Source organism: Vicugna pacos, chromosome 18 (assembly GCF_048564905.1).
Source record: "Vicugna pacos chromosome 18, VicPac4, whole genome shotgun sequence".
Taxonomy (NCBI): domain Eukaryota; kingdom Metazoa; phylum Chordata; class Mammalia; order Artiodactyla; family Camelidae; genus Vicugna; species Vicugna pacos.
In genome coordinates, this window is record NC_133004.1 from 46,242,325 (window position 1) to 46,269,287 (window position 26,963).

The window sequence follows — 26,963 nt, forward strand, 5'->3', positions numbered from 1 at the left end:
AGACGAGGGCCTTCTCATTCAAGGGAACAGATCACCAGGGAGGGAGCTCGGCGAGACCTGGGACTGCCCTGGGGGAGGGGAATGGAGGGGAGGCACCCCCAACACCCTGCAGCTGTCCCTGCCACCCTCACTGTACCTCTTCCCACTCCCGCCGCGGGCCGGCCGTGCTTCCTGCACTGCACACGCTCTGTGCTGTGGAGATGCCACTGCTCCCGCCGTTCCTGACACCGGGGAAGGCCTCCTGTACGCCGCCCGCCCGCCTCACCCAAGTGCTGCCCACCCTTCGCCCTGGGAAGCCTGCTCCTCTTCTGAGCTCTGCCTGCACACACCGTCCAGTATGGAAGGGTCAAAGCCCGTGGGAGCCACATCCCCAGCCAGGCCTGGCCCTCCAGCTCCCGTGTCCCCCTCTGCAGGGGGCACACAGTAGGACCACAGCGTGTATTTAAAGACCAAGCACACTGTCCCGCCCCCGCCCACCCCTCTCCAGGAGCCTCAGACTGTCAGCTGTCAAGCCTGGAACTGCGGCCTGCCCGCGTGAACTTGGCACTTCAGGGCCAAGCTGCAAGCAGCCAGGCTGGGGACGTTCACGCATCCAGGGTGAGGGCCAGCCCGGAGCAGCCTCGGCCAGGACAGGCAGAGAGCTCCCCAAGGGCTCCAGGTACCCTCGGTCTCCACCCGGAGAGCAGTGAGGCTGCAGGTCTGGCAAGTGGGGGTGGGACCCCAGGCGCCGGCCATCCAGCAGTCACTCTGACACTCAAGGTCACAGTGTGAGATGAGCCCGGGCACGGGAAGGGCCTGCACGCAATAGGTGCTCAGTGAATGCGTCCTTGGCCCCTCCGCCTGCACCTCCTGGCAGAGAAGCATCTCCAGAGCTCTGGGCCCCGTCCCTCCGCATCAAATCATCACGATGAAAAACCAGCTCTGTCTGCTAGTTCCCTTCTGGCTCCCATGCCCCGTGCTGGCCGCCTGCTCCAGCCTGCTCCAAATCCCACTCTCCCCTCAACCTCCCCTCTCCCATCACCCCCACAGCTGCCATCGACCTGGCCTTGGCAATGGCCTCCCCGCCCCCCACATGCCCCGGGCCCACTTGGGCTGCTGGATTCACAGTTCGCTGGGTGGGGCTGGGGAGCAAGGCTGCAGCCCTGGCTGTGAGTCACTGGGGCGGAGCGAGCGGAGGGAGGACAGGGCGGGGCACAGAGGCCCCACGGGCTCATGAGGACACGTACCGCAGAGAGGCTCACGCACACTGTGCAGGATGTAAGCACCCACGGAGCAGGAGCTGGGAGACGGGAGGGGAGACGGGGAGGAGGCACAGGTGGGGCGCCCCCTCCGTGCCTCTCACTCACTTCCTCAAAGAGCCCCACCAGCAGCTGCCGTCATCCTCAACGCACGGACGTAGAACCCAAAGAGATTAAGTGACCTGCCCCTGATTGCACAGCTGGTCAGCCCGGGGACCCATATTTAAATCTGGGACCTATAACAGGTCCCTGGCACTGATGCCAAGGAGAGAGGTCAAAGGCTAGAGGTCAGGTCTATGAGGGGAGGGGATGAGAAGGAGCTCAGGCTGAAGGACAAAGCCCGAGGCAAGGACGGCCCAGGGGCAGCAGGCATGACCCAGGAGCCCCAGCCTGAGGGAGGAGGGGTCCCCAGGGCCTGCCCACCCCAAGCCCTGACCCTCCTCCTGCAAGTTAAGTTCAGGAGCCACAGGATGCACGTTCTACAAAGAGATGAAGAGACAAACTCAGGTCCAAGAGCAGAAACTCGGCCCCTGTGTCCTGGCCCCCCTGCTGGCTGGAGGGACAGAAACGCCAAGGAGGGGCTTTGCAGGAGGCCAGAGCGGACGGACAGGGACCCAGGGCCCCGAGAGGGCTGGAGGGGAGGGAAGAGCTGCTCTGCACAGGCTGACCGGGCGCTTGAACCCGGACACCCCTGCGGGTGGCGAGGGCACGCTGGGTCTGAGGGGAGGAGAAACGGGGGCTGAGGTGGGGCCACCTTTGACCTTGAGCTGTGGACAGCCAGAGCCAGGTGTGGGGTGGAGCAAGGAAGGACGCCCCAGGACGGGGCCGTGACTCATCTCGTGAACACCAGCGTGGCCTCATGAACACCACAAGGGAAGGGGTCTACTGCCTGAAAAACAGCAGGTGCCAAGTAAGTGTGCAGCAAATAGAGGAACCACGAGACAGGAGTGGGCCACACTGGGCAAGAGAGCAGGCCTGGATGCCCGCCGCCACCCTCCTGACAGCAGGGAGTGGACTCGGCTGGCGTGCTCCCGCCCCTTCACCTCCCCTGCTTTCCCCACTTGAGATGCAGGTACGAGGGCTGGAGATGCCGCAGCCATTTGGAAGCTGTGAGGACAAATGCTGAGACTGGCAGAGGAGGAAGCTACACGGAACCTGGATTGCTGACAACTTCCTCAGACCGTGCCCAACCCCGACGGCTGCATTCTACATGAGGAAAGTAAATCCCTACATGGGATTCAACCACACAACGGTCAGCTTTCTGCCTTTGCAGCCAAATTCAGCCCCTAGCTGACAAAGCATAAAATAATGCTGAATAATTTCATTAGAAAGTTGCTCTCAATTTAATTCTATTCAGTGCTTCTGATCACTCGGATCAGGGCTAGTAAGTCTTGAACGTCTCTGCACACTTGCTCTTTTCCCTTTTTAATGAAGTGATACCAGGCCTTGGGCTCTGAGTCTCCACTGGGCCCCAGCATCCAACTGGAATTTAATAACATTGTTTTGTTTCCACTGAATTTATTTTTATGATTATGAATCCTATTTATGGAAAAGGAGGCTTGTTCTCCACTTGTAGTAGTGCCATAAAACTTCCCTTTTAAACAAATGTATTTAAGTTTTTAAAAAGTAAATTTACTTAGAGAAGAACAGTAAGAACACAGTCAGAGAGAATGTAGGGGGTGCGTGGGTGGCCGCTGCCCAGCCCTGCACTTCCGCTGCTGGGTACAGTCTGCCCCTGGGTGCGGGGTGGGACGCAGGTGCGGGTTACCGCTAGCCCTCGATGCATGCTGAGGGCTGCTCTCTGGCCTCTGTCCAGCCTGGGGCAGTGGCTGGATGGCTGGACCCCGGCGCTGGGAATCTCCAGAAGGTGAAGCCTCAGAGTTGTGGCCTCAGCAATCAGGCGATGAGCCGTGGGCTGGGGTTTGAAGCTGTCCTGGTAACCAAGCCACTAACTCCAAGCTTCAGTTCCTACCAGCCTGCCTGTGTGAGGCCCCGACTTCAAAAGCAGGGCCTCCAGGAGCAGGCGTGACCTTTTGCTAATTAGCTCGGGCTGTTTGCTCCGAAGCCGCCAGCTGATCTCTGGACAGCAGCTCTAACTCCAGCCACTGCTGCCTGTCACCATCCGGCAGATAAATAATTCTGCTCCTTGGAGAGGTGGGGGCGGGGAGCCAGGAGGAGCTGCGGGAGGTGCAGGGACGTGCAGGAGGGAAGGGTGGGTTCTGACAGTTGCTGGGTGTCCTCTGGGTGGCCTCGGGCAAGTCACCGCTATGCCAGGCCAGCTCTGCTGAGGAAAGCCCCACCCCCACTTCTCAGGGTAGAAAACCGAGGCTTAGGAAGCGGAGAGGCCTTACAGAGGGGGGCCGGGCTCCAGCTCCACCAGCGCCCAGGTCTCTCCCCTCCACCGCGCCCTCGGCCGGGGGTGGCTCGCCGTGGCTCTGTCCGTGGTGCTGACCACAGCGCTGGCCACAGGCTGGCCCTGCCTGACAGGTCACCTGGGGCCATCAGAACACACAAAGGGCTCCTTCTGGGCTCTTAGTCATTGCTTCAACAAAAGCAACTGCTAGGGACGAAGCCTTAGGACCAGGAAGCGGAGGAGGAGGGAGGCAGGAATGCAACTGAGGAAGTTCAACTCGCTGGACGACAAAACGTTCTATCTGGAAGGAGTCCGGGAAACAACGGCCCAACCCCCAGGTTCCCGAAGAAGACCTAGTGTGAGGGCGGGCTCCTCTGCCAGACCCGGCAGGAGCCCGGCCATCTGCTTGGCCACCTGCCTCCTCAGGTAGGGCGGGGCGGGGAGACAGCCCGTCCATTCATTCAACAAATATTCACTCAGTGTCTGCCACCTGCCAGGCTCAGGAGCCTGGCGGCGGAACACGCGGCCTGGGGTGAGCACGGAGGCAGACGCACGGGCCACGGGGGCCACGGGGGCCACGGGGGAGGTGCTGCCGGCTGTGGGGATCCCGGACTCGCAGGGGTGAGCCTGCACTTGACCTGGGCTGGGAGGGCGGGCACCTCCGGAGGGATGGAAAGAACTGGCGTTTATCTAAGGTGATGGGCTAGGGGCACTGCCATTTCATGCTTAGGAGGGGGCAACACCCACTCCTGTTTCCTGAGTGCCTGCTGCGCGCCAGGCCATGCACACATCCCACTGAATGCTCGCCTTACGGGAGAGGTCATCCTCTCCATTTCACAGATAAAAGAATGCGAGGCCAGAGATAGTAATGACCTTTCCAGCATTCTACATCCAACATTCAGCGGAGGGGGGTCTGTCCTACACCAAAGTCACTCCAAAGACAGACAACTTTGGAGAGAGGGTACTCTAGCACAGGATGAGCAGAGGCACAGGATGGGGAAGGACTGAGCTGCTACCAGGACCTCAGTCGAGCCCCGGCTGTCCTTCACTGTCCTGACCCTCAGGGCCATGCCGGTGGCCTGAGGTCAGCACCACTGAGTCCACCCAGCCCGGCCCTAAGTGTCCACGCTCCCCTGCAGCCCTGGCCTCTGAGGTGTCCTGTCCACCACTTGTGTCATGCTCCACTGCTGTGTGGGCCTCAGTCTGGACAGCCATGGGGGTCTCAGGCTGCTGTGTGGTCAGAGCTCACCCCTACCCAGACTGTCCCCTCTTCCCAACAAATCCTTGGGGACACCATCATGTTTCATGTGGGAAACTGAGGCCCACTGTGTCACTGTCACATGGATCTGGTGGTTGTGATGGGCTCAGAACCCTGCCCCCCACCGCCTCGATGATGTCACCCCCGAAAGAGATGGGGCCACAACACAGCATGAACAGGACACCCTTGTGCCCTCCCAACCTGCTAGACTTGGCGGCTCCTGGAGGGACAGGGGTCTCTAGCGCCACCACGCCCAGAGTCTGACAAACGGCAGGCACCTGACGGATGCCTGCAGGATGACTGACGGAGGAATGACCCGGCAGCTCAACCCCATGATCTGGCCCCTGTCCAGCTCTCACCTCGCCCACCAGCTCCAGCTGCCCCTGACTGTGCTCTGACTCTCACACGGGCTAAGCCTCTCCACCCTCGAGGCTTCGGCTCAGGCTGGTCCCTCTGCCCAGAACCCTGCTGCCTCTTCCCCAGCGGGCTCCCCTCCACCCTCAGCTCCCTCCGGAGTCGCCTCCCAGGAGCCTCACTTCAAAGCCACAGGGAAGTCTGGGGAGCCTCACACATTCCCAGTGCTTCCTTTCACGAGAGCTGGGAGAGCGTGTCACGATCGCTTCAAATAAGCCCAGTCTATAGAAATACGGCGGCCAGAAATCCACCGGGAAACCTGCAAACCTAAAATCCGCTTTTCAATGTGTCCTTCACCATCAGCACCTCCTGCTGGTGACATGAAGCACTGCAACCCAGCTCTACCACAAAGCAACCCCCACCAAACACCAGCCGCACAGGAGCCGAGTTTGAAACCTGCTGAGTCAGCACCCCAGAACCACGTGAGGCTCCTGCGGCCCGGAGAGACCCAAGACACAGTCAACAAGAGAGGGCACGCTTGAGATTTCTGAGCGTCCAAAGGAAGACAGCTCGTCCAGGCACCTTCCAGCCGGAGGTGAGCCTCCCAGCAGACACGGCACAGCTGGCCGCTGGACGCCTGGCCACTGGGATGGCAGCCCCGACCCACCTCACCCACTCAGGTGCTCAATTCATCACCTTAGGTGGTTTTTTCCATATAAGAGTCTGTCTTCAAATATATACTGAGTTGACATTAACACACCACGTTACAGACTCCAACTCATGGTACCGCATCTATTCCCATAAAGGAGTCGGAGACAAAACCTTTTAGCCCACAGAGCACCCCCTGACTCATCAGGGGAGGATACTGGACGGCCACAATCCACGTAGACCGCTCCTGGGCGCCCCCAAACCCCAGTTCCTCTTGTCAAACCCGAGGGCCCCTGCCGCCTCCGTCCACCCCTCTCCGCAGGAGGGCAGCACCTCTAACAGGAGTCAGTCCCTACGGGACGTCTGCTTCTGCGGGATACCCAAACCTGGCCCCGCCGTTCTAGGCCTGACCCATGACCTGGCACACCTGTCTCCCAGGTCGTATGCATTGTCCCCGCCGCCCATGCTGGGACAGCCCATGGGCAAGGACGTCCCTTACCTTTGGGTCAGGGCCCGCCAATGACCCGGCCCGTCTGAGAAGCCCAGGCTGGTGGATTCCTCCCGGTGGGGGTCATGAGCTTCGCATCCTCAGCTCAGGACGCAGAGGAAGAGCATGGGTCCGGGCGAAGAGCAGGACACGGGCTCACCGAGGCAGCTCCCACTGTGTGGAGACGGGGGGGTGGGGAGTGAGAGGAAATCGGGGCAGCCAGCCCACAGCCGGCTCAGCTTTCAGAAGGTCCCGCGGGCCAGATCTCAGGAGTCCCGGCCCCGTGCGCGCTCCGAGCTGGTAACACAACAGAGGCCGCGATACACGAGCAGGGCCAAGGGCGGGGGGAGGCGCTGACACGGAACCTGGGAGGACGGGCTGGCCGGGCCCGTGGTCACCGCTGCGTCTCCAGCCCGCTCCACTCTGCTGGGCCTGGGGGTTGGGCGGGCCCCCAGAAACCCTGGAAGCTCTGGGATACGCGTATTGGTAAGAACAGGAACAGCACAGTGCGCCCAACCCCCCGACAGCCTTGACCTCCAGCAGGCACAGCCCAGGCGCCAGAACTGCTCCCCTCCAGGCAGGGCTCTCCCGGGGGAGGGCACCGCATTCCAGACCAGCATCACCGGCCACGCAGGAGGGAACCAAGTCAGGAAACAGAAGCCTTGGGCCACGGCCTGGCTAGTGTAACGAGCATGTGACCTTGGCAAGTCAGTTTACAGCCTGAGTCTCCTCACTAGCCCACTAGGTGTGAAGGATCATTCGTCTGTCTGTCCGTCCGTCCATCCACCATCCATCCCTCATCAACCCCAGCGAACATTGAGCATTCTGTTTGTGCTGAGGGCCTTCCACGCAGCCCCTCGTTTCACCCCTTCGATCACTCGAGCCCTACTTCGCAGGCAGGGACACCAAGGCTGGGAGGGGCGTCCGCTTCCCGGGGCACACAGCCGAGACGCAGGAAGGAGCCACGGTGTGGCTGCGCTCTGCCTTCCTGACTGAAGACACGCTTCCCACCAGCTCGAGGGTGGCGCCACCTGGCTGGGGGGTAAGGAAGAGGGGTACCAAAGGAGGCGCATCTTTGGGAGGGGGTTCTGGGGGTAAGGCGGGGGGTTCCGGTTACCTTGAGCCCCTGGAGGCTGGGCGGTGACCCTCAGGAGGGCCTGGGCAGGAGCCCTGAGGGATCCCCTCTTCTGTCTGCGTGCATCCCACCATGCCCCCAACTCCTGGGCTGGGGGTGGGAGTTAAAAGGGAGGGGGGCCTGTCGTGCGAGGAAGCATGTGCGCGTGTACCTGTGCATGTATGTGCGCGTGTGTGTGCAAATAGATGAGTGACTGGCATGTAATTACCTAAAATTGTTGGTTAGAAGCGGATGTAAATAACCAAAAAATATGTGGGGAAGTGGGGGAATGTTCATCAATTAGAGTTAATTACTTAACAGCCAATTGAAATAATAATGGACTGTATTTGAATATGCTAATGAGGCTGAACCTGCCTTGGAAAAGGTAATTGGAATAAAAACAGAGGGAACCCAGGGGCTCAGAAACTCCCAGAGCCTGTCCCCCCCAGGAGGCTTCTGGGCCAGACCACAGCAGCCAGGGAGCAGGGCACCCCATCCCTTCCCACCCCCAGGCCTCTGCCCCAGCACCTGCCTGGGTGCCCTCTCCCTGCCGACCTCTGCTCTCCTCTCCTGGGTCCTGGTAACGCCGACAACCCCAGCTCGGCCTCCCAGCTGCCCCGAGCCGGGAGCAGGGCCGCGGCGCCCCATGAAGCCCAAGGGAGAAGCAGGAACGCGTGCTGATTGAGTGCCTGCTGTATACCCACCCCCACTTCACAGAGAGTCTGCGTTACAGACGGACGAGGGGACAGCTCAGGAAGCCCGGGGGACGGGCCTGCCGTGTCGGCCGGCGCTGGGCAGGACCGGTGCACGGGCTTCCAGCCCAGCTACTCTCAGGCATCCTGGCACAGCTGTCCAAAGGCGCGACGGTGCCCCATGCCACCCCGAATCTGAGCAGAAGCCAGGCCACCGCGTGGGCAGATCTGTGGTCCCCGCGCCCCTGTCTGCGGTGAGTCCTGTGTTCTCACACTGAGCTGAGCACCTGCCCTGAGCTTTTCACTCTCCATTAGTGTCACTTCGGACCCACAGGTGACAGAAGCGTGCACGCGGTGTGCGCACACACCCATGCTCACTCTGCACACGCCTGCCAGGCCTAACCTGAGCTTTAACGCAGCCCCTGCCCCCACCCTGCGTCCTGCCCTGCAGCCACGGGCGCACCAGGCCACAGCGGCCCGGGGCCACTCCGACCCACGTGCCACTGATAACACCTTTTCTTTCCCCAGACGGCCCGGAGCATCACTCAGGTGCCACCCCTGGTGTAGGCCACCAGCTCCCATTGGCCTGGGGCCGTCGGAAGGCCTCCCAGGGAGTGCTCCTAACCGGAGCCAGGCCAGCCGCACAGCTTCGAGGCGGCGGGGAACCCACGGCGTGAGCGGCCCGCCGCCGATGGAATCGGAACCGCAAGACCCATCGGGGCAGGGGTTCAGCTGGGGCTGCCTGGTGCGGGGGGCCTACCAAGGTCCAGGCGGAGCAGCTGGGGCAGAAGAAGGTGCTGTCCTGCTTGGCAACAGGGCAGGGAGGGGCCAGTGGGAACCTGCGCCTGATGGAGACACGCTGACCAGAGTGACCTTGACAAGCCTCAGTCTCCGCTCCGAACGACGGAGATGATGGTGACACCTCTCACTGGCCAGCAGCCACAGCTCTGAGAGCCCTGACAGCCCCAGAGACCCCCGGGGCTGGAGGTCGAAGGTGACGACCCCCAGGAAGCGCACACACTCAGTGATACTGGGGGCTCACCAGGGCCCCCAGAGGCTGCCCAGGGACCGAGTCTCCGCTTTCTGGGGAACACCCCTGTGCAGAATTCTGCAGGTGGGAAATCGGGGCCCAGCCCCTCCACCGAGTTGTCACGGGGCAGAGAGTGCTGGGCCCCAAAGCTGGGGGTCCCGGGACCCGGCCAGGTAAACAGCGACCATGACGAGGTCACCCGGCGGGGGCGGGGTGACTGACGCCCCCCTCCTGAGGGGCACCGTGGGCACACTCGGGAGGGGGCCCTGCAACCCCTCCACGTCCGGCAGAGGCAGCAGCTGGGGGGCGCCCCAAATCCTCCTCCTCCTTCTAGGATGGAGTGAGAGGGTGGGACAAAGGAAAGGCCCAAACTTGACATTTGCATTTCAAACACTCACATCAGCAAAACAAATAACAGTAATTATACCATTTGCATATTTTGCGCAATGGTTGTTTAGCGAGGTGGGGAGGAGGGGCTGCTGATGCCAGCAGCCCGGCCTCCCCGCAGCTGCACCGGCCCCCCCATCCCTCTCCTCCGTCCTGCACCTCCCCAGGAGGCCCGGGGCGAACCCTCTACCCGGGCTGCTTGCCTGTGAGGAGCCGGCCCCCGACCTGTGAATGGGGGTGCTGCTGGCTGCCCTGGGGCCCTGCAGGTGCGACCCCCCACGACCTGCCAGTCTCAGGCTGCACTCCTCACCCAGCCCCTTGGGTCATAGCCTTTCCCCCAACACATCCTCCCACCCCCTGCACACGACCCCTCAGGCCCCTTGCACCTGCCTGGAAGGCCTCCCAGGTCTGCACAGCCAGCACCCGCATCATTCAGGCCCAGAACCGCCCGACCACCCTCTCCCGGCCTCGCTGGGGGCCCAGCCCACCGCCTGGCACGCAGCAGGCCTCAGCAGTGGGGATGCCCCTTCCTTCCACGGGCAGCACCTTCCAGGCACCTACTGTGCGCAGGGGAGGTGGGGGGCTGAGGAAGGGGCGCCCCATCCTTGCATTGACCCCACTGCATAATGATCGTGATGGCAGAGGAACGTCCATGCAGGGCCGCCTGGCCCCACGAGGCGGGAGCCACGGTCGTCTCATCCCCAGTTTCCACATGAAGAGACTGAGGCTCAGAGACGTGACGCCCCACAGGTGAGCCAGGGTCCGTGCTGCGTGTGCCTGACCCCTTGCTCCTTGCAGGACGTGCTCCCGGTGGCAGAGCCTGACGGGACGGGTATCAGGAGTGCCCCCATCTTGTGGATGAGGAAACTGAGTCCCAGACACAGGAAGGGACTTGCCCGGGACACTGCTCAGCTGGGCTGACAGCGCTTTGCTTCTGACTTCAAGTCAGGCAGAGGCAGCTAAGGGACGTCGTGATTACAGCTCCCAGGCTGGCTGCAGACAGTGCCGCCTCCCCTCCTCCCTTTAATCTCTCCCCACTCAGCCCAGACGCCGGGAAGTCAGAGCCGGAGGCTTGGAAGTGCAAATGAGGCCCCTTCCCCCTTAAACTGCGAGCAGCAATTAGCTCCTCGCTTCACACCCCCACAGCCCCACAAGTTCCAGATGGAGTAAACAGTTAAATATGAAATATGACGCCATAAAAAAAAGCTGGATGGAAACAGAATTCAATACTTATCAGTCCTCAGGAGGGAGACAGGCTTTCCAAGCTCTGGAGGAATAGAATAAATTGTAAGAGAAAAGAGAGGCAGATTTGACCATATAAAAGTAAGGGAAAAGAACAGAAAAAAACAACAAAAATTTTAAAACACCAACATTGTATAAACAAATGGGCAGAGAAACAGACACACAGGAGGAAACACAGTCGGTTAAGAAATACATGGGGCGGCGTTCAACCTCTCGCATAATCAGGGAAACGAAATTTCCTGAGATCACAGCGAGACACCACATAGGCTCACAGATAAACAACGACCTAAGACCCACCACGGCCACGCAAGACGAACCCTGAAGTCAGCAGCCGGCGCTGCTAAGGCTGTGGTGAACCTGGCTCGGCTCTTTCAGAAAGTCACTTAACAACGCAGATAAAAGACCTTCAAGTGTGCATAGCTGACAGCAGACAAGACGCTTGATGGTGAAGCTGCCGCTTTCCTCTTGAGATCAAGAACACGTGGATGCCTGCTACCACCATCGCTGCTCAGCTCGGAGCTAGTGGCCTCAGCCATCGCAGTAAGGCGAGAAGAGAAATGACAACGATGTGAATCAGAAAGGAAGAAACGAAACTCTAGTTACTCACAGGTATCATAATGCACCTAAAAACCCCAAAGAAGGAACAAACACAGTGATAAATAGGAGAGCTTGGGTGCTGGATGGAAACCCCCGTACAAACGTGGACTGGGTGTCCACGCGTGTGCAGCAAGTCGAACATGAGCGTCCATTAAAAATTCAGCACTGAAACCTGACCTACAGGTGCGCCGTCACCACCGTCAAAATCCCAGCAGACTTTTTCCTTTCCGTGGAGCTTGACAAGCTGATTCTACCGTTTACACGGAAGAGCAAGAGCGGTCCTAGACAAGGACAAGGGTGACGGGGGTTTTACCGAATCAGAAAGCGACCACGTGCCATACAGCCACGGAAGCGGTGCGCCCGCGGTGCGAGGCCAGGCCAGTGAAGCCGGGGATGGAAGCAGGACGCGGGGGCGCGGCGGGGCGGGCGTGGCAGGCCGACGGAGGGCGGGGCGCCGGCGGCAGGGCGGACCCCCGGCTGGCGCCACGCCACACAGACGCCCATTCCAGCCTGACTGCAGACCGCCCTGGGGAAAGGAGAGCCACGTATTTCAGGCGGTAACATCGAAAAAGACACAGGAGGGTTTCCCTCCCGTGCACCCATGTAAGAACACACGGATGAACCTTACCACATAAAAAGGAAGAATTTCTGCCCTTAACATGTAACACAAAAGGAACAGAACACAAGCCACTAAGGTCAGAGGACAGACATCTCCTCTGAGTAAACGCTTTTTCATCAAGAATCTACAAATACCTCCGATTCACTGAGGGAAACCCAGACACCTCCTTAATAAAGTGGGGAGAGGGCCTGAGAAGGAGTTTCACAGACAAGGACCCGCAAACGGTTCCCAAAAAGCCAGACCGTAAGAGGTGCTCGGCTTCGTCACTCACGAGGACAGACGAGCTTCCAAAGTCAGAGCCTTGCCTCGGGGGAGGGCTGACGCAGGGGGACCCTCAGCCTCTGCTCACGATCACCCACAGCGAAGGGCTAGGTCTCCCCCAGATAATGTCGACCGGAAGAGCCGGGTCCAGGCAGACTACGACCACATTTATGTAGAGTTCAAAGGCAGGCCGCCCCAGAAGACAGCATCCGGGAAGCTGGTGCTGTATTCAGGGACCAAGAGAGGGAGGGCCGCTGTGCCAGGGAGGAGCGCCCGAAGGGCTCCGGGCGCTGGAGATGCTCTGTCGCGCTCTCTCACCTTGGCTGTGGTCACACAGATGTCCACACAGCGACCATCCTTTCCACGGTTCCCACGTTCTCCCGCACTCTTCCGTGCGTACTGTCCATTACATCTCACAATTTTAAAAAGCAAGGAGTGTGGGAGGAAAGTTCACCCCTTGAGCCAAATGTCTTCTCCTGAAGAACCTATCGCAGAGAAATCCTCTCGAAGAGAAAAAAAAAAGTGTGGCCTGAGACGTCCACTGCCACTTCATAAGGGAAAAAACTGCCAACAACCTGAGCGTTCAAAGAGAAGGACTGCATTGCTTTTTCAAATTGAAGTACAGTCAGCTACAATGTGTCTGTTTCTGCTGTGCAGCAGCATGCCCCTGTCACGCATGCATGTATATATTCATTCTCATATTCGAGAGAAGGACTGTAAATCAACCACAGCACGCCCGGACTGAACCCTCACCATCGCTGCAATAACGCCGAAGAACGTTTTTGCAACTTGGAAACCACTCAAGATCCGTGAAGGGTCAGACCCAGCGAGTTCACCCCTGGACAACAGAAATATGAACACAAGCCCACAGAACACCTGTTCAAGGCTGTGCTTCGCAACACTAGCCGGTGCAGCCGAACCTGGGAAGAAGCTCCGTGCCCAGCAGCGGCGGGAGGGACGGGCAGCCCGGGGGGCCTCCACGCTGGGGAGCACGGCGCAGCAGCGGGGACGGAGGAACCCGTCCCGCCCCGAGGGGTGGGGCTCTCGCAAGTGAGGCGTCAGCCAAAGACGCCGCGGAGAGCACACGACCCACGGCTGCGTCTGCACGCTGCGCAAACACGGACAAAATGAAGGCGCCAGGAGCCCAGGCTGCAGTTACCTTGGGCGGGTGCTGGGCGCACTTTGCGAAGTTCACTGAGCAGTAACTTGGGATTGAGCCCTTTTCTGTAGGCAAGCTGCGCTTCAATTTGTTGCCAGCGTGTTTTTTAAGCCCGACTGATACCAATACTGGGTAATAATAAACTCTCAGCCTCAGAAGAAGAAGAGAGCAGCAGGCCACTCTCCAAAGGGCTGACCTGCCCCCCTCTGGATGGAAGAACCGCAGCTCATTTCTCCTACTTTCAGCATTTTCTTAATTTTCTTCAGCAAAGAAATACGTGTCTTTTGAAAATAAGAAATAACTGGCAAGTACACGATATTATGCGTGTTTAAGCGCTCGGGGAATGTACTGCGGTGCTGCCTCGTGTCTTGCCGTTCGGGATGGCCCGGTGCCTTCAACATGGCGGGAAAGCTCAGGCCCGGCGCTCGCGTGACCGGGACCCTCGCCCCACCACCTCCGGCTGCAGCCTCGTCACCCCTCAGCCCACAGGAGGCTGACGCGCCAATTTGCTGAGCCAAGTCAGAGAGGGCTCGGAGGTGCAACGCAGGGAAAGAAATCGGCAGCGAAGGGGAGGTGGGAATATTCCGAAGACATCAGACGGACACGGCATATGTAGGAGCCATAAACTTGGTGAGTGCTTATTAGAAACACGAAAATGAGGCTTGAAATTTGCTTGTTTGCCTGAAACGAAGGCCGAGGCTCCGTCAGTCTTTAATTGGCTAAAAACGTGGTGAGATGTTCCATTGTAGGCACAAGATAAAAAAAAAAAATGCATCTAGGCAGATGTGAGATGCCCAGAGGAGCGTGGAACCTGGAATCTCGGGTGCGCTGGAAAACGCTCTTTAGAAACAGGATGGACAGTCGGCCGGGCCCCCCGCACCCTCCTGCCATCTGTCTGGCAACTCTGGTCCCTGCCTCGAGGCAGTCCAGGACCCCAGCCGAGGGCCCATCCAGCTGACCTCTGCTCTAGCGCCGACGATGGAGACACGGGGCACTGGCTATGTTCCCCGCCTTGTTCCTCACTCATCTTCCCTCCAACCCTGGCGGGTGGGGCCCGTCCGCGGACCCTCGCTACAGGTGAGCGCACTGAGGAGCAGAGACGAACCTGCCAGGACCCATGCTCGTCACCCTGCGGGCAGGGGGCCCGGGAGCAGCCTGCCTCCCTGCGGGACCCGGGCGCCCGGCCCGGCAGACGTCTGCTGAGGTGAACTTGCTGAATGACTACAAATGCCTTATCATGCACAGGACAGGCAACCCTGATAAAAGGGGCGGGAAAAGACATGTCCCCGGAAGAATGGGGGGAAGAGACACCCCTGAAAGGGCTGGAAATCAAAGAGAAAATAAATAAATGTGCCACAGGGGGAACCGCCCTCCTCCCACTGAGAACCCTTTTGACCAGCAGCCTGGGGGCCTCAAGCTGGGACAGGAACACAGACCCCAAACCTTCCCCCAGGCCCATCTCTGAGTGGGCGGGTGGACCCACAGAGAGGCCGGGAATTGGCCTCCCGCCTGGGTGCACCCCTCCAGCCGCCCAGATGCTCCCGGCAGCGAGGAGGGGAGAGCCCAGCTGGAGCCGGGCCCAGGGCTCAGGGCCACTTGTCTGTGGGTGGAAACGTGGGCGGGGACCCTCCCGCTGCCCCCTCTGGAGCCTGACTGGGCATCTCCTGCCAAGAGGGATAAGGGCTCCTCTCTGTGGTGCCCCATTGGGACCGACCCCCTGTCCTCTTGCCCTGCCCTCACAGCAAACTCTCCGACACTCCACTCCTCGGGGCACCCCCACCGCTGCCCGGAAGCCCCAGACAGAGAGGAGAGCGGCTTCTCCAAGGCCTCAGAGCAAATGGCAGTGGGCCTGGGGTCCCAGCCTGGACTAGCCAGCTCGCCACCTCCTCCAATGAGCCTCCCAGCCTGCCCCACTTGAAGGAGGCCCCCAGCAGCTGCCAGCAGATCGCCTCAGGCCACGTCTGCAGAGCCCTGCACTCTAGCACTTTTCCCGCTTCTCCATGGCGCCCCTCTGCCTCCACGCGGGCAGGAACTATATCCACCCCTCTGCTGCTGTGCCCCAGCGCCCACACCAGTGCAGGCCGAGCACACAGTAGGGGGTCAACAGATGCACACTGCACGAGGGCAAGGACTTTGTCTTGTGTCCTGGCACCTGGCACAAGGCAGGCCGCATGAGATTCGCTGAGCGATGTGAATGAATGGGCATCAGTTCAGCCTAAATCCAGCCAGGTTCTAAGAGCGTGGGTCACGGGCAGAGGGTTCTGCCTCTGGGAGGGGGGTCCTCCCAGGCCTGGTCCCGGGTTGCTCCTGCCCAAATGCCACTTGGGCACCAGACCTGAGGGTGCAGCCCAAGGGGCGAGGACACCGGCTGGCACTGGAAGGCGCTGAATGGAGTTGGGGGCCCGAGTCCCTCTGGACGAGGGCCGGTTCTCAGGCATTGAGGGAACACGGGTTTCGAGCCCCCGAGTCAGCAGGAGCGTCCGAGTGGGTTCCACAAGCATGCCGCTGCCCCGGCCTGGCTGGGGGCGATCCCTCCCTGCAGGCGAGGTGCGCACACAGGGCCGCCCCGGCGGGCGGCAGTGCGCAGGTAGCGCCCGCGATGCCACGTGAGGAAGGAGGGGCACGGACGCAGAACGTCAGGCGTGGGGCCCTGGCCTCCCTGCGCGGAGCGGCAAGGCTGGGTCTGTCCCTGACGGGCAGGAGGCCCTGTGCCTGGTGGCCATGCAGCAGGCAGCAGCCATGTCCCCGGGATCGGGAGACAAGGGCCTCACGGAGCCCCCACCTCCATCCTGAAGAAAGCTTGTTTTCTCTGAATCTCAGGCTAGCGCCAATGAGATCCAGAAACTCCAGTGCAGCCCCCACACCCCCACCCCTTTGGGGCCGGCTGCCAGGCGGTCTCGTGGGACCCAAGTAGGCCCCAGGTGAGGCATGCGGCCAGCCACCCCCGAGCCAGTCTGGCAAAGCGCCACTGGGCTGGCCAGGCCCAGTGACCGTGACTTCTTCTGAGCCTTGGATCCAGTGTCCTCGCTCCTGCCAGGGTCTCTGCACTTGGGCAGGTGGGTGTGTGGGTGCCGGGGGTGGGTCACCCCCTCAGAGGAGGGCGTTTCCTGGCTCCGAGCAGTGGGGGACGCCCGGTCCCATTCCCAGCATCACAACACATGCCTGTGGGTGACTGAGAAGCCAGAAATCCCCTCCTCTGGCCTCACCTACCCCTCCCTCCAGCCTCCCAGGCCCTTGGTGACGTCACTGCTGTTGCCATGGGAACCCTGCCAGCTGAGCGCTGAGGCGATGGCTTCGGTGACTTCACGGTGGATGGAAGGGGAGGGCTGGGCTTGCCCGGTCTTGCAGCAAAGGTCTTGGATAATTAACCAAGTGGCAAAGGAAGGAGGGAAGCCACTTGGCAGAGAGGCCAAACTTGGGCTTAAAGCGAGGGCATGCCAGTCTGGGAGCTGCGGGTGGGTGTGTGCTGAGCCCCACTCCCTTGGACGGAGGGAGGCAGGGCCCAGGTGTGCCCAGGCTGGCCAGGGAGTGGTTGCGGCTACTCCAGCCTCAGTTTCCCTCTCCAGAAGGTGAGAGCGAGACCACAAACCCAGCGCTCCCAGACGCGTCTGTCAGCCCTGTGCTGCTCTGGCTCGCCCTGCATGAATCGCAGCCAGATGGGGGCTTCTGGAAGCTTCCCACCTAATGCTGCTCGCAGCGGGTTGCTGGCATTTGGTGGAGAGAGGGGAGCACTTTCACATCTTCCTGGAGCCTCCACCCAGGGGCCCCGACTGGTCCAGCCACCTCCAGGGAGCCCGTCACATGCGCCCCACCCGTCAGCACCAGTCCAGGTCTCCCAGACACCTGCTCTGCGCCTGGGGTTGCCATGGGGACGAGCCGGAGGGGCGCGCGTGTTCACGCAGGGCCACGGGCACCGGCGAGGTGTCCACACGAGCCGTGCACAGACAGGTCTGCAGGTGCGCCCACACCACGTCCACACCTGTGCACGCTTACATTGCAGTGACCCGCACGGAGCTGCGTGCGTGTTCTAACACCAGGGGCGGGGCCCGCACTGGGGGGTGGATGTAACACCAGGGGCGGGGCCCGCACCGGGGGGTGGATGCAGGCCGAGTCCGCGCACACACGCGTTCAGGGATGCGAACGCAGGCCTTGGCCACCGTCCCCTGCGGCGCACGCCCAGAAGGGGCAGATGCCTGCGTCCACTTTCTCTCCTTTCACTCCACAGTTCTGCAAGGGAGGGGTTCAGGAAGCTCCCCCCAAATTCCAGTTAAAGAAACAGGCTCTGAGAAAGAAGGCAGCTCTCCCAGGGCCACCGGGTGCTCAGAGTGTCGGAGGGTCGTCAGGAGGGTCCCCGGGAGGGCCTCAAGATTCCAGAAAACTCCTTGGCCCGGTCCGGCCCTGCTCCTCCCCCCGCCCCGGAGCCAGAGGCAGCCGCAGCCTGGGCGCACGGGTCACTGGCCCCAAGTGCCTCCTGCTTATGACTCTGCATCTAATACACACACCGAGGTGCCGGCTAGCTCATGTGACGCCATTCTCCACGTTCAGAGCGACGCGGCTGCCTCCGCTGATAAACTCTGATTTTTCTTGGCTGCCTCTTTCCCAGCTCCACTCAGACACACCCCCTGCCCCAGCCCCGGTCCCCTGCATCCTGCCCTCCCTCACAGCCCACAGGGCCCTCCCTTCCAGGCCCAGGGCAGAGAAGAAGCACTGCCACCAGGCTGGATGGGGAATGGACGCGAGGCCAGACGGAGGGGCCCCGACCCTGCAGCCACGAATGCTGCCAGCCCTCCGCAAGCCCAGCTTCAGCCAGGCAGGCAGGACGGAGCCACCCGGGCCCCAGGGACTGGCCCCGCAGCTTGCGGTGCGGCTGCAGCACAGGGGTGGGGGTCTCGGGCGACAGATACTGGCAGACCCTCCACCTCACTCCGTGGAGGCGCCCCTCACCCACGCCTTACTGCACTTAGAACCAGCCTCCGATTCCACGGTGTCGTCCACTCGGCACACCAGTCACAGTGCAGGGGGAGAAACTGAGACCCAGAGCGGCGGGTCAGCTTCATTGAGCCAAAAAATGACAGAGGCCAGGAGGGTCTGACCTGGGATCAGGTCACCGCACACAGTGGGGGACGACAGGAGTCGCCGGTGTGGCCGCCACCCCCGCCAGCTACACGGATGCTGTGCGCCCATCGCGGATGACACGGCACCTGCGGCCCAGCCGCGCTGCGGGGCCCGGCAGGCAGACGGCGCCCGTCAGGAATGCAGAATTGGCCTTTAAGTACTCCGCTGATTTCCTGCCCGGCAGCTCCCTCTCCCCCAGCCGCCCGAGGCGCCGGGCCGCGCAGCTCAGGCCTAATGAGCTGTGAAGGTCCATTTTTCAAAGTTAAACATTTCCCGGGCTCCCACGCCCAGCCCGTAGACACAGCCCGGTAACGTCCTGGGTGCGGGGCCGAGACAGCCGCTCGGGGAGGCCGCCGTCCACATGGCCTTCCACAGCGCCCTCGGCTCTCACCGCCACCGCGCATCCACAGAAAGCCCACCCCAGCGGCCACAGGTGGGGCGCAGAGCCAGGGTGCGCGAGGCTGCGCGGCAGGACTGCCTGCCGATGGTCCACCCCAACCTCCCGCCCCACTTTATAAGGTGAGAAGGGGGGGCTGTCAGCCCTCTAACCTCAGGGACCAGAGCATCTCATCCAGCTCTGCTTCCCTTGGGGCCAAGCACAGGGCCAGGCAAGCAAGAGGTCTGCTGTGCTTGCTCCCAGAAGTAAGTCACCCAAGGCCGCAGAGCAGTGAGAGGCAGACACGGACGCCGAAGCCGGAGCCCTGGCTCCTGCACCCACGGCGCTGGCCCGGGATGGCCCAGCCTGGCCTGTCTCTGCCAGGACCGCTGACGGCCTCTGTGAGAGGCGACCTGCCCCCTGGATTAGACCCTGCCTCTTGGGGTGATGCGGTGGAAGGAAGCCTGAATTTGACTCAGGCAGAGCGAGGTTCAGGTCTCACTTCTGTGACCACCTGCCACCAGGAGCCTGCCCAGCCGCTCTGGGCCTCAGCGTCTCCATCTGCCACTTGGTGGCATTAGTCTCTTGAACCAGGGGCCTTCAATGCTCCCATTTCTTCCAAGCTTCTGTCCACACTGACATGGTCTCTTCCCAGTCCCTGTAGGTATATCTGTCCGTCATCCATTCATCCACCATCATCCACTCAACCATCACCTCATCCATCCCTCATTCCTCCATCCCTCATCCATCCATTTATCTATTCATTACCATCCGTCTACCCTTCTAGCATCCATCCATCCATCCCTCATCCATCCATTTTATCCATCCATCATTCATCCATCTACACATCCACCACTGCACCCATCTGCCCTTCCATTTACCTATTTATGAAAAGTGTATCAAGCAGTCCTGGACCAGAACTGGAGCCCAGGCTCCCTAGCCCTGACCCAGTGCCCTTCCCAGGATGCCAGGTACCCAGACAGCTCAAGCAGTACCCGTGCTGCCCTCGGCATGGGCTCTGACCCCTGCTGGCTCGAGGAAGAGCTCCCATCCCCCCTCGAGGGCTTCTGGAGGCAACCAAAAGCTAAGGAGCCAGAGAGGCTCCCCAACACGGGCCCTGCTTCAGGGCTCTGCGCACCTGGTCAGGGACTTGATACACCCCCATCTGCAATGGACACATGACTGCAGAGGCTTCACACGGGGCCACACCAGGGAAACTGGCTAACTCGGAGGGCTGTAAGTGGACAGTGTGGTCAAGGGACATAACAAAATGATTAAAAATAAACAGACAGGACACATTCGGCCCTTGCCACCAATGCCGCAGCTTCTCAAGGGTCTGCGGTGCACCAGGTTCCAGCCACCCGCTAAAGGGGGACTGACTAGGTCTGCCCAGATGACCCCCCGCAGATCCCAGGGCACCAAGGACAAACTGAAATCCCCACATTGCATGAAACACCCAGAAACAGATGCATGGGTCCTTCGCAGCCCACGGCTGTCGGGTCTGAGCTGGGAATCTGTGTTCTTCCCCCTGTGTCTCTTCATTGTTTGGTTCCCTTGCTCGTCCATCTGTACCTTTGGACCCCAGACACATTATATCAACGGAACAGCAGTCAAGGTCCTGAACAACCCTGAAACTACTTACACATTCACATGCATGGTCAGTACACACAGTGTGCCACGCAGAGAGACCAGGCTAAAAAGCAATGTCACTACTCACTCACAAAAAAGGATGGGTGATTGGCAAACACAGCAACTTGGATGAATCTCCAAGGAATCTTGCTGAGTGAAAACAAATCCAGTCCCCAAAAGTTACATTACTGTAGGATTCCATTTATGTAATATACTTGAAAAGACAAAATTATAGAAATGGAGAACAGATTAGTGTTTATTAGGGGTCTGAGATGGGGTTGGGAGGAGGGAGCTGAGTGTGGCTATTAAAAAAAAGGGACCGGAAGGGCCTTTGTGTTGATGGGGATGCTCTGTACTGGACTGTATCACTGTCAATATCCCAGTCATCACACCGCACCAGTTTCACAAGATGGTAACACTGGGGAGAACTGGATAAAGGAGACATAGGATCTCTATGTATTATTTCTCACAACTACATGGAATTCTGCAATTGATCTTAAAATAAAAATTTTAACTTAAAATAGATTAAATAATGCCATTAAAAATGGATGGTATGTTTAATAAAATGTGTAGGATCAACAGGATTAATACATATGGGAAGAGCCGAAACTGAATCCCAACCTCACACCATAGGGGAAAAATAATCCCAGACATGGAAACAACCTAAATGTCCATCAACAGATGACTGGGTAAGGAAGGTGTGGTATATCTGTATATCTACATATATGCATACAATGGAATATTACTCAGCTATAAAAAAGAATGAAATACTGACATTTCCAGCAACATGGATGGACTTACTAAGTGAAGTCAGTGAGACAGAGAAAGAGAAATACTATACGCTATCACTTATAGGTGGAATCTAAAAAGAAAAGATACAAATTTTATTTACAAACCAGAAACAGACTCATGGACATAGAAAACAAACTATGGTTACCAAAGGGGAAATGGTGGGAGAGAAGTAAACCAGGAGTTTGGGATTAACAGATGCACATTGCTACATATAAAACACACAAACAACAAGGACCTACTGTGTAGCACAGGGAACTATATTCAATTTCTTGTAATAATAAATAATGGAAAAGAATCTAAAAAGAAAAACTATATATGTATTATATGTGTAACTGAATCACATTGCTGTGCACCTGAAACTAACAGTGTAAATCAATTACACTGCAATAAAAAATTTAAAAAGTAAAAAAATAATAATTCCAGGTGGACTGAAGGCCTGAATGTCAAATGTGAAACAACAAAGCATCTAGAAGATGACATGGAAGAGCATCTGCAAAAACTCGAGGACAGAAGAGATTCTGTTATTAGCTAACAAAAAGCACCGAGCAGGGCAACTTGGACGACATCAGGCTGCAGAACTTGTCACTAAAAGGCACAACTGGAAGAGGGAAAGATCAAGCCATGGCATGGGAGAAGGTGTCTTCAGCTTCTATAATCAAGTCTGGGAGACCTGACAGACACATAAAGAACTCACACGAAGGTATCGGATAAAGACAGCCATCTCAATAGAAAAAAAGGGGTAAAAGTTCTGAACAGCTATTTCACCAAAGAGAATATACAAATGGTCAATAAATCTATGAAAAAGCACTCCCCAGCAGGGCTAAAATTAAAAGGACCGATAACATCAAGTGCTGGCAAGGACGTGGAACCACCAGCAGCCAGCTGGTGCTGACGGGGGGGGGGAGCTCATGAGAGTGTGAACTGGCACAAGCACTTTTGAAAACTGGCACTATCGACTAAAACTGAACAGAGGTGCTGCCCACACCCCCACTGCTCAGGAGCTGCCCGACCAGAAAGAGCTACACGTCCACCAAAAGGCAAGCACGAGCTCGCTCACCACGGCACTCTCCCCAGTTGCGCAAGACCAGAAGCACCCTACATGGCCAGCAAGGGCAGAGAAGGTAAAGCGACACGATATAATGAGCACAGACTGCACGGGCAACACTGGCACCTAGACGCATCTCACAAAAAAGGGGTCCAGCCAAGAAGGCTGGCCTCCAAAGAACACATATTGTGTGGTTCTAGTCATATGAAGCGTAAAAGAGAAAAACCTAACCTATGAGATTAAAAATCAAAAGAAATGTTCCCTTGTGGGGAGAAGAGGGGGGAAGCAGTCGTGCGGGCACGTGAGGACGTTCTGGGATGCAGGTGATGTCTTACTTCTTGAACTTGGTGGTTCCCAGACAAATCTCACTTTGGGGTAACTCCTGGAGCTGCCCGTGTTCTTCACAGTCTTGTTTTTAGAAGACTTTCCAAAAAGAATGAGATAGGACTTCCAGCATGCTGTGAGAAGAGGGCCGCCAAACCCTTTCTCCAAAACAACTATAAAAATAGTCAAAATGATCAAAAATAACCAATTCAACATGCTAGAAATTGACCAAAGGCGTTCATGCATGAAGAACTACTAAACTTTGAATAAGACAGGGAAAAATCCGTGATGTTCTTACGGGAACCACGTCTACCTCCCCATTGGCCACTCAGCTGGCGCGTCATTCTAACAGGACAGTGCAGGCCAGGCAGTGAAAACCAGAAGCTTCACTGCCAGAGGCTGATTCGATTTAGAGCAGAAGGCACTAAACTCACCCTCAGCAGCAGTGAGGTCAATAATAAGCAGCAATCTCAGTGGTCAGTGAATGGAGAAAGCCAGCGAGTCTACCAGGCTGAGACTGTGATTCTGGCTGGGGCAGCAGGAGACCAGGGGACTAGCTGGAAATGTGACAAGGAAAGACACAAAGTGTGACAGTCATGGAGGTGGTGCCCGATGAGCTCTCCACATATCCCTGGCTGGTGGGTAGCACGCACAGCGGAGAGCAGAGAGCCCAGGGAATTCACACATCCCCGGCCTTCCGAGAGCCTGAGGACACGTGCAGAGGAGATGAAGAGTCTGGCAGAGAGTAAAGCCAGGGCAGACTCGAAAACTGCCTGGTCTTTGAACGAGCTCCTGAACCCACACGCAGATCCCACACGCAGATCCCACAGCAGAGAGTGTCAGCCTGACTGGCTCAGTGTGTTTGAATGCAACCTCTAACCAATCACAGACTGACCGCAAAGCTACGCAGACAGAGATGATCCTTAGGAAGCCAGAATTTAACATAAAAGCTGGGATTTTTTTTTTAAGACAAACTAAGCAGAGACCTCAATCGTCACACATCGAGGGACAATGGATTTCGAAGTTTTAATCCAAGCAAGTTACTTGATAAACAAAAAACCAGCAATGATAACAACTTCCATGGAGGAAAACAACCGGAACCCAGAGGTGCTCCAGCAAGTTATCCGAAAGCCCGTCTTCAACACAAATTTATGAGACATGCAAGTGAGCGGGAAAAGGTAACTCATATTCTAAATAAAAAGCAGCCAATAAAAACTGTCACTGAATGTCACAAGATGTTGCACACAGCAGACGAAGACTTCAAAGCAGCCATCGTAAATCTGGTTTTTTTAAAGCAAAAGACAATCATGTTTAGAGATCAAAGCAAAGTATGGTGACAATGACTCAAAAACAGAGAACCTCAATAAAGAGAGAGGACTTATTGAACAAAGTTTTGGAATTCAAAAGAGTGGCAACCGAAGTGAAAAATTCACGAAAGGCTCAACAGCCGGTTTGAGGTGGCAGAGGAAAGAATCAGTGAACCTGAAGACAGGTCAAGCCTTCACGGGCAACAGCAGGTAGCGACTGAAGTCCCAGGAGAAGAGAAAGAGGGAAGAAAATACTTCAAGGCATCATGGCTAAAACCCCCCTAAGTTGATGGAGAAACATTAATCTAACAGATTCACAGTCAACAAACTGCAAGCAGGACGAAAACCAGGAAGTTCACACCTGGACACGTCGCAACCAAACTGCTAAGAGACAAAAGAAAGCAGGAAGGGAAAAGTGAGTCCTCACATGCCAGATAAAGAAAATGCAACCCATAGCTGGCTTCTCATCCAGAACCCCAGAGGCGAGAAGGCAGTGGAAGGGCGTGTTCAACGTGCTAAAAGAAGAGCCGTCCAGAGTTCCACATCCCGTGAAACTGTCCTTCAGGAATGAAGGCAAACTAAAGACATTCACTGACAAACAAAGACCGAAAGAATCTAGCAGACGTGCTTTAGAAGAAACACTGAAGGAAGTCCTTCAGACTGAAAGGAAATCGCGTCTGGTGGTAATTCAAAGCCACGGAAAGAACAGAGAGCACCAGAAATGGTAAATGTGCACCCGGACACAAAAGACTCCATCAACGTATTCTTTTCTCTTCCCTTCCCCTAACTTCTTTTAAAAACAGAACATTACATAAAGCAATAGTTATAACATTGGATTGTTGCTATAACCATTTAGCACATATTGATGGGCTGTATGTAACAATAGCACAAAGGAGGGAGGAGAAAATGAAGCTATACTGGAGTAGAATTTCCCTATTTTACCCTCATTAAGTTAGCGTTAATCTGAAATCATTTGTATTACATCAAGGTGCATATTGTAACCCTCAGAGCAAGCACTAAGAAAGCAACGCAAAGAAAGAAAATTTTAAAAACTAATAGAGGAATTAAAACAGTACCCTGAGAGTATTTACCTAACAGCAAAGGACAAACAGAGGGGGGAGAGATGAGACATGTAGAAAACAACTCAGAAAACGGCAAGCAAATCAAGTCAAAAATTACATTACACGTGAATGGACTAACTGGCCCCAATCAAAAGGCAGAGGCTGTCGGACTGGAATAAAAAGACAAGGTCCAAGTCCATGTTGTCCGAAAGTGACACACTTTAGTTTCAGGTGCACAACTATGTTGAAAGTAAAAGGATGGAAAAATAAATGCAAACAGTAATCACATCACAGCCAGGAAATTAACATTGGACAAAAGAGACTTTAAGAAACTGACCGAAGGCAAAGTGGGGCATTTCGTGACTATGAACAAGCCGATACCTCAGAAGGAGACGACAGTTATAAATGAATACGCCTGCAGCAAAGAAGCCCCAAATGACAGCCGGCAAAAACAGAGCTGAAAGAAGCAGCAGGCAATTCAACAATGATAGTTGGAAATTTCAATGCTCCGTTTTCAATAACTGAGAGAAAAACTAGACAAAAAGTCAGCAGAGACACAGACGACTTAACCGGACCTGCCATTTGTAGAACACCCTGCCCAGCAGAACACACCTTCTTTTCAAACCCACAAGGTACACTCTTCAGACAGGCAATATTCTAGGCTACAACACAAACCTCCATAAACTTAAAATGAATGAAACAGTAGGAAGTACCTTCTCCAACCACAATGGAATTGAATTAGAAATCAACAAGAATCTGAGAGATCTCCAAATATTTGGAAAGTAAACAACAGAGTTTTAAATAGCCCATGAGTCAAAGGAATCATAAAGGAAATTAGAAAATGCTTTAATTAAACGAAAATAAAACAGACCATATGAAAATCTATGAGATGCAGTTAAAGCAGGGCTTAGACTAGAATTTACAGCTTTCGACGTGCATCGGAAAAGAAGAAAAATCTCAACAACCTAAGTTCTACCTTAAGAAACTAGAAAAAGAAAAAGCCAAAGCAAGTAGAATAAAGGAAATAATAAAAATTAGAACTAAGATTGATGGAAAAAATAGAGAAAATCAATGAAAACAAAATTCAGCTATTTGAAAAGATTGATGAAATTGACAAGCTTGTAGCTAGATTGACCAAGGGAAGAGAGAGAAGACACGAATTACACAAAATTAGTTATTATTAAAGAGGAAACATGACTGCAATTCTACAGAAATCTAAGGGAGTATCAGGTAATATATGAACAACTTTATGCCAACAAATTATACAACTTAGATGAAGCAGATAAATTCCTAGAAAGACATAAATTAACAAAACTGATTCAAGAAAAAAATAGAATATCTGAATAAACATAACCATTTCTTAAAAATGAATGATATTTTTATATTCCCATTAAAAAAAAAAAGCCCTAGTCCAGGAGGCTTCAGTGGTAAATTCTATCAAATTTTTTTTTAAAAAATCATATTGAACTTTCACAAACTCTTTCTAAAAAAGAGAGGAGAAAAACTCCCCCCTCCCACCAAAGACATCACAAGAAAACAAAAGACCCATACATCTCACAATCACAGGTGCAAAATAATCTTTCACAGAACATTAGCAAACCAAATCCAGCAGCAAAGAAAAAGGATTGTACAAATGGCATTCATGCCGGCAATGCAAGGCTGGTTTAATATCTGAAAATCAATTAAAGTCACATTAATAAAAGGACAAAAGCCACATGATCACTTTAGTAGATGCAAGGAAAGTATCTAACCAAATCCAGTATCATTCACGATAAAAATGCTCAATAAACCGGGAACACAGGGAACTTCTCAACCTGATAAAGGCCGTCTGTGAAAGTCACAGTTAACGTCGTGTTTAACCGTGAAAGACTGAAT

At 56.2% G+C, this 26,963-nt stretch overlaps 1 protein-coding gene across 2 annotated transcripts in view; it reads right to left on the bottom strand.

Moving 5' to 3' along the window:
• The window catches only part of ELFN1 (extracellular leucine rich repeat and fibronectin type III domain containing 1), a 62,174-nt gene that overhangs the window by 22,239 nt on the left and 12,972 nt on the right, over positions 1–26,963 (bottom strand). The window contains exon 2 of one of the 2 annotated variants that reach the window (XM_072943451.1): positions 6,351–6,512. The exons of the other annotated variant lie outside the window; for it this stretch is intronic. The gene's annotated coding sequence lies outside the window, so the exon portion shown is untranslated. The remainder of the gene's footprint in view (positions 1–6,350; positions 6,513–26,963) is intronic. 2 annotated transcript variants of the gene reach the window in all.